Source organism: Homarus americanus, unplaced genomic scaffold (assembly GCF_018991925.1).
Source record: "Homarus americanus isolate GMGI-L3 unplaced genomic scaffold, GMGI_Hamer_2.0 scaffold43075, whole genome shotgun sequence".
NCBI lineage: Eukaryota > Metazoa > Arthropoda > Malacostraca > Decapoda > Nephropidae > Homarus > Homarus americanus.
The window spans coordinates 295,001-302,500 of record NW_024756438.1 but is presented as its reverse complement, the minus strand read 5'-3'; the positions used below and the strand labels follow the sequence as shown (position 1 = coordinate 302,500).

At 35.7% G+C, this 7,500-nt stretch overlaps 1 long non-coding RNA gene across 2 annotated transcripts in view; it reads right to left on the bottom strand.

The window, feature by feature from the left end:
• LOC121856814 overlaps nucleotides 1–7,500 on the bottom strand; it is a 16,752-nt gene that overhangs the window by 4,652 nt on the left and 4,600 nt on the right. For both annotated transcript variants that reach the window (XR_006087064.1, XR_006087063.1), the window contains exons 2-3: nucleotides 5,688–6,092; nucleotides 3,557–3,614 (exon numbers count right to left, since the gene is read on the bottom strand). This is a non-coding gene — a long non-coding RNA (uncharacterized LOC121856814). The remainder of the gene's footprint in view (nucleotides 1–3,556; nucleotides 3,615–5,687; nucleotides 6,093–7,500) is intronic.

Below are 7,500 nucleotides of genomic sequence, written 5' to 3'. Positions count from 1 at the left end.
GAGAAGGCCGACTTATAGTTGTACGAGACAAGACTCATTCATCAGGACCATAAAAATTGAGGCTCACTATGGGTGAGTCAACATTAAGTTATGATTCACCTTTGTGCAAGTCAACATCATAACTACCATGGTCATAAGTGGGACAGTCACTGTAAATGTCTGTCAAGAATAAAGATATAATTCATTTTTTAATAATCAATTCACCATTTATTGGGTAGTTGGTCTGTTCTTTATTATGACCTTCATTGCCCATTGTTAATATTGTACAGTATGGGAAGAAACTGTAGTATTGTAACTGGAGAAAACCTGCCATGTATGGTAGTGAAGGTCACACTGGATAACACCTTTCTCACATCTGTCCCCAGGCTGGGGAATGAACCCAGGACACAGTAGTGCACCACTAAAGATATTCAACTCCTGATATCTGAGAGACAATCACCAGTGTTTTGGTATAAAGACAAAAGACAATATTTTCTTGGTTCTTTTATAATACTAAAGTGGTCTAGTTGTTGAATATATTGGACATTTTCCTGAAAATATTTGTATTCCTGGTATTAATCACATGCACTGTCAACTCAGTGAATGGCATCAATTAAAGTACTGAGTTTAATCACATATATGGCACAAATAGTTGAACAAATTGGCCTCAAAGTAAATAGGCTGCAGTTCCAATAGGTCCCAACCTATCCAAACCATTTTCAGTGTAGCTCAGTCCTGTTGGGCCATAATGCTAATGGTCTGGTAATTATGTTGGGGCCTAAGGACTGGGGTCTATTACACCTTCAACTAATGACAATAATTTGGCGGTATTCTTGGTGATTGAGCTCAATTCTTTAATACAAATTTTGGTTAATAGTGCTATCTAAGGTGCATATAAGACAGATATAGGCTGATGGACTGAAAGATATAGATAGATGGACTGAAAGATATAGATACAGTGGTCCCTCGGTTAACAAACACAATTCGTTCCAGAAGGTCGTTCGTTAACCGAAAATTTCGTTAACCGAAACCATTGTTTCAATGAGATTTTGGGTAATTGGTTCCAGCTCACCGAAAATTACATACAAAATAAAAATAAAAGCAGTAAAGTACACTTATTTTGAGGTGTGTATGTAGAAGGCTCCTGGTTGATGATGATGAAAGGAATTAGAAGTGGGGGGTGGAGGAGAAGGGAGAAGAGAAGGAAGTGGGGATGAAAGAGAAATCACCCCATGCTTCATACCGTCATTTCACCCATAAAATTTTAAGTTCACTAGGTGTAATTCAAGATTATTTTCTTTAAATCAACACTGCACTGCACTATATATTGTCAAAGTGTAAAATAAATTTCAGACTTACCAATAATTGTACTGTAAAAACGTAAAAATAGTTTATGTTCAAGAGAGTCTCAAGCAAGATGTTACCTCTACTGACCAGAGATACAAACTGATGCCTGTTTGGTGAGTTGAGTGGCTGTTTGGCGCACTAAAAACTAGTTTCCTGTACTTCAATTATGTTAAATAATTGTTAAAATGACTAAAAAATTTAATATAAAACTTGGAAAATTATTGAATAGTACAACCTTCAAGATATTTACTCAAATGGGAATGAATTTAAGCCCTAGAACCGATTACTGTATTGGCGGACTAATATTCCAGCTGGTGAGCAAGCAAAAACATGTTGAGAGGAATTCGTTAACCGAATTGAATATTCTTATGGAAGGTAATTCGTTAACCGAAATTTCGTTAACCGAGGGGCCACTGTAGATGGCCTGAAATACATAGATAAATGGACTGAAATATATATAGATGGACTGAAATATATAAATAGATGGAGTGAAATATATAGATAGATGGACTGAGTGATAGACAGAAATACAGTACAGTGGTCCCTCGGTTAACGAGTGCCTCGGTTAACGAGATTTTGATTAACGAGTTACCTTCCATAAGATTCCTAACTTCAGTTAACGAGCAATCCCTCGATTAACGAGTTTCTTACGAGCCGACCTCAACATGTTTTCACTTGCATTTGGCGGTCCACCAGCTGTAGTATTAGTCCGCCAATACAGTAATCGGTTCTAGGGCTTAAATTCCTTACTGTTTTAGTGAATATCAAGAAGTTTATACTATTCAATAATTTTAAAAGTTTAATATTAAATTTTTTAGTCATTTTAACAATTACTGAACATAATTGAAGTACAGGAAACTTGTTTTATGCATGCCAAACAGCCTGTCAACACACCAAAGAGGCATCAGTCTCTGTGTCTTTTCAGTGGAGGTAACATCTTGCTTGAGACTCTCTTCAACTAAACGCTTTTTTCTGTGTTTACAAGCAAATTATTGGTCATTTTGACATAAATTTCACATATTGACAATATATAATGCAGTGCAGTGTTGATTTAAAGAAAATAATCTTGAATTACACCAAGAGAACTAAAATTTTATGGGTGAAATGGCACCATGGGGTGACTTCTCTTTCACCCCAATGCCTTCTCTTCTCCTTTCTCCTCCACCCGCATTCTAATTCCCATCATCATCATCATCATCATCATCATCCAGGAGCCTCTACATACACACCTCAAAGTAAGTGTACTTTTCTACCTTTTTTGTTGAATTTAGGCAATTTTCTGTGAGCTGGAACCAATTACCCAAAACCCATTGAAACAATGGTTTCGGTTAACGAGTTTTTCGGTTAACGAGCAACCTTCTAGAATGAATTGTGCTCGTTAACCGAGGGACCACTGTATAAATAAATACTGTAGAGAGACTGAAAGATACACTGTATTTCTGCCATATAAGATGTACTTTTAACCAAACAAATGTCTCCAGCAGTCATCCTGAATCATATACAGTATGATGATGGTCAGTGTTGTGTCCACTAACTCGTAACGTTAGGACAGAAAATACGAAAACTAATTACCATCAATTTAAGCGCCGCTGTTGCTAATCATTTCAAAAGTTAGAGCCACTAACACTAATTTTGCCCAAGTTTTTTCATAAACTATGGAATGTACAATACCTCAATTTATAAATAAGTTATGTATGTAGTAATTCACTTAAACAAGAGCAGCTCTGAAAGGGTGTTTCTTATCTTTCAGTATAACATTTTCCTGTCAGCTAACTCAAGACTACATATGTCATCCTCTTTAAGTGCCCATGTTTCACTGCTATATACATTCTTCCTTTCATACTGACAATAAAGGCAGCAACTCCCTAAACTTCCTCCAGCACTGATCACATCATCCAGGAACACATTCACAAAGTTGTGTATCTACAGCCATGCTAAAGACACATGATTATCTGCACATACAGAACAGTTAAAGTCAACAGCTTCCTGCAGTCTACCATATAGTCCACTGCACCTCTTGTGTACCCACTTTCCACACTCACTGCACATTACTGAATTACTGCCAACACCTCTCTTAAAGATAGACAGACGTCAGATAAGATAGACCGACTGACTACAGGTATTGAAAGATTGATAGAAAGATATACAGACATAGAAACATAGAGATAGACAGCTATAGACAAACTGAGATATGGACAGATGCAGTGTACAAAAAGACAGAAACACACACCTGTGACTGCAGTTTCTCCATGCACGAGTTGTTAGTTAAGGTTTAGTCTTTAATTCACCTGTAACAAAGAAAAAACAACATTTAATATACGGAACAGTTTATGATTAAAATAAGTTCATGAATTTGTAGTCATCCAGTACAGTAGTTGTTTGTTTTATAAAAATTTGGTTTATGTGAACCTTCTTGGGACTGCAAACCTTGCATGCTTGACAAACACAGTAACTTTTTCTTAAATATTCTCAGCTAAATTTGGGATGCCTTTAATATGAGGGAAATACAATAGTTAAGATAGATACTTGCAGATAGATATTGTACAGTGGTCCCTCGGTTAACGAGCGCCTCGGTTAACGAGATTTCGGTTAACGAGTTACCTTCCATAAGATTCTTAACTTCGGTTAACGAGCAATCCCTCGATTAACGAGTTTCTTACGAGCTGACCTGAACATGTTTTTGCTTGCATTTGGCGGTCCACCAGCTGTAGTATTAGTCCGCCAATACAGTAATCGGTTCTAGGGCTAAAATTCCTTACCATTTTAGCAAATATCAAGAAGTTTATACTATTCAATAATTTTAAAAGTTTAATAATAAATTTTTTAGTCATTTTAACAATTATTGAACATAATTGAAGGTAATGAAACTAGTTTTATGCGCGCCATCCAGCCTCTCAACACACCATACAGGCGTCAGTCTTTGTGTCTTTTCAGTGGAGGTAAGATCTTGCTTGAGACTCTCTTCAACTAAACTCTTTTTTTCTGTGTTTCCAAGCAAATTATTGATCATTTTGAAATTTATTTTACATATTGACAATATATAATGCGGTGCAGTGTTGATTTAAAGAAAATAATCTTGAATTACACCAAGAGAACTAAAATTATATGGGTGAAATGGCGCCATGGGGGTGACTTCTCTTCCACCCCAATGCCTTCTCTTCTCCCTTCTCCTCCACCCCCATTCTAATTCCCATCATCATCATCATCATCATCCAGGAGCCTTCTACATACACACCTCAAAGTAGGTGTATTTTTCTACCCTTTTTGTTGAATTTAGGCAATTTTCGGTGAACTGGAACCAATTACCCAAAAACCCATTGAAACAATGGTTTCGGTTAACGAGTGTTTCGATTAACAAGCAACCTTCTAGAACGGATTGTGCTCGTTAACCGAGGGACCACTGTATAGATAAGTCATATATACTGTAGACAGATAGATTGACATACAGGTAAATACATATATAGATACTGTATATAGACAGAGGTATTTCCTGTTATACAGGTTGACAACCCTTTATCCGAAATTCCAAAAACCGAAAAGCTCTGAAAACCGAAAAAAATTTGCGGAGCAATTTTTTTTTGATTCCACCCAATCACAGGTCACTGACCCACATCGGGGCCTGGGGGGTGAAAATGTAATAGTAATAATAATTATAATAATAATAATAATGATAATACAGTAATAATAATAATTATTCATAGTAAATAAAAATTTTAATAAAAAATACAAAAATAAAATAAGAATGATAACAATAATAATAATAACAATAATACTGTAATAATGAAATAATAATAATAATAATAATAATAATAATAATAATAATAAAGAAATACAAGAATGAAAAAAAGATCAAAAGTGAGAAACACGACCTAGACCTATGAATTATTATTATTATTATTATTATTATTATTATTATTATTATTATTATTATTATTATTATTATTATTATTATTATATTTTAGCCCCCAGGCCCCAATGTGGGTCAGTGACCTGTGCCCGGGTGGGCTGATCCCTGTAAAAAAAAAAAAAAAAACCTAACCATTCTGAAAACCGAAAAATTCCAAAAACCGAAATGCATCTGGTCCCAAGGATTTCGGATAAGGGATTGTCAACCTGTAGATAAATTGAGATATGGATAGAAATGGAAAAAGACACATGATGACAGTCAATTAGAAATACAGACAAACAGAAATACACATGAGCAGATAGATATAATTATATAAAAAGAAGACAAACACACAGACAGAGATAAAACAAATGGCTAACAGTAGTAGAGTTATGACAAATACAACTTGTCAACAGTTTGCAGTGAATCAAGATTTCCCATAGCTATAGGGAATGAGAGCTGCCCTAAAATTTACCTTGCCATAGGTAATAGTGGTGGTGGTAGTGGTGTTATGGTGGTAGTGGTGCCATGGTGATGCTGTGGTGGTGGTGGTAGTAGAGGTCATTTTCAGCTGTAATGGTGCAGTTCAATTTTGTAAAGTCTTGTTCTTAACTTTTACTTTTATCCTCTTTGCTTGGGCTGGAGGTCACATCTCTGTTACACACTGATGGCAAGTACTGGTTCCAGAATGTCCTCCAAGATGTTTATAAACCTCAATTAAGTCACCTCTTGCCTGTCTAAAGTACCATAAAAGCTGTAGGTGTTCTAATCTCTCTGGGTAACTGAGGTGCCATAGAGCATGCACCAGTCTGGCCATTTTCAATCAAATAAGAGTCTCTTGCATCTCTTGGTGACCACTTGGGGCGACAGTACTTATCTCCTGTAACAAACAAAATATTATATGACTATAAAGTACTTGGGGGATTAGGTTACGTAAGCATTAGTGTTTAATCAAAAGGTGAAATACGCTGGTGAGTCTAACCTTCATCTGAGGTCCTAACTATGGCCAGTAATGAAACAGTCAAGGATATGGTTACAAACATCACAAGTGCAACAAAAATAGAGCTCACAAGAGGGCAGTGTAAGGTTATGTCAATTTACATTTTGTGTATTAATGCAGTTCTGTACAACCACGAAATCTTGAGAACTTTTAGCTATGCAATCAGTAGTTCAGACAATTCTAGGAGGTTAGGTTAGGTCAGGCATGGGCAACCTTTCCTCAGTCATGGGCCGTATTACGATTTGGGTATTTTTCTGCGGGCCTACTCACCAAAATTTATATACTACGGTACCTAACTCAAAATTAATGTTAATACCCTGTATTGTATTAGCACGGACAGTGAAACAGTTTATCATCACGTCTACCTTACGATATTTTCAGTTTACAATCATAGTCGTTTTCCAGTTTATGACACAAATTAATCAATTTTTTTTTTAAGTATAATATGTTAATGTTTCTTAGCATTTAACAGAAGATGAGTGAAGCAGTCTGTGGATACATTGGTTTATCTTTCAGTTACAGCATTTATCTTACCTATGAGACACACCCACCAGAATAATGCCAATGTTAATCTTGGCATATGAGGAACTACAATGAAACAACCTATATATATATATATATATATATATATATATATATATATATATATATATATATATATATATATATATATATATATATATATATATATATATATATATATATATATATATATATATATATATGTAATATATATATATATAATTTCAGAAATTTCAGCATAATTAGCGATACAGAGACTTTCTGAGTACCGGAGGAAGGCGCTCCCTGCACATAGCGAGAGGTTGTGGAACTAGGCCTAAGTGATATTAAATGTAATTTTGCGAATTAATAATGATGCGATTCATGAAGTTAAGGGACTATTATTGAATTTGAAATTATTATAGATCGTTTATCAGTCTGAATAATGTCAGGTGTCCCAAAGGAGTTATTAGTTAGGCGGAAAATATGTCATGTAGGCCTGTGCGCCAGAACGCTGACGCTGGCTGGTCCTCAGTCACGTAAGCGATTGGACTAGGACATCCCTCTTGCTCCGTCACAGAAATAGTCACGTGGCCTAGTCACCTGTGTTGCACTATTGCAGTATAACAAGTAAGTCTCATTCGATCTCAGACAGGGTTAGATAGGGCGGTAAAGTTAACAAGAGCTAACAGTGAGTTCATTTCAGGGGTTTTCCGTCAGAACCCACTTGACTGCGAGAGTTATGTCGAGAGATTGACTGCTGTTTGAGACTGCCGTTGATGATTGA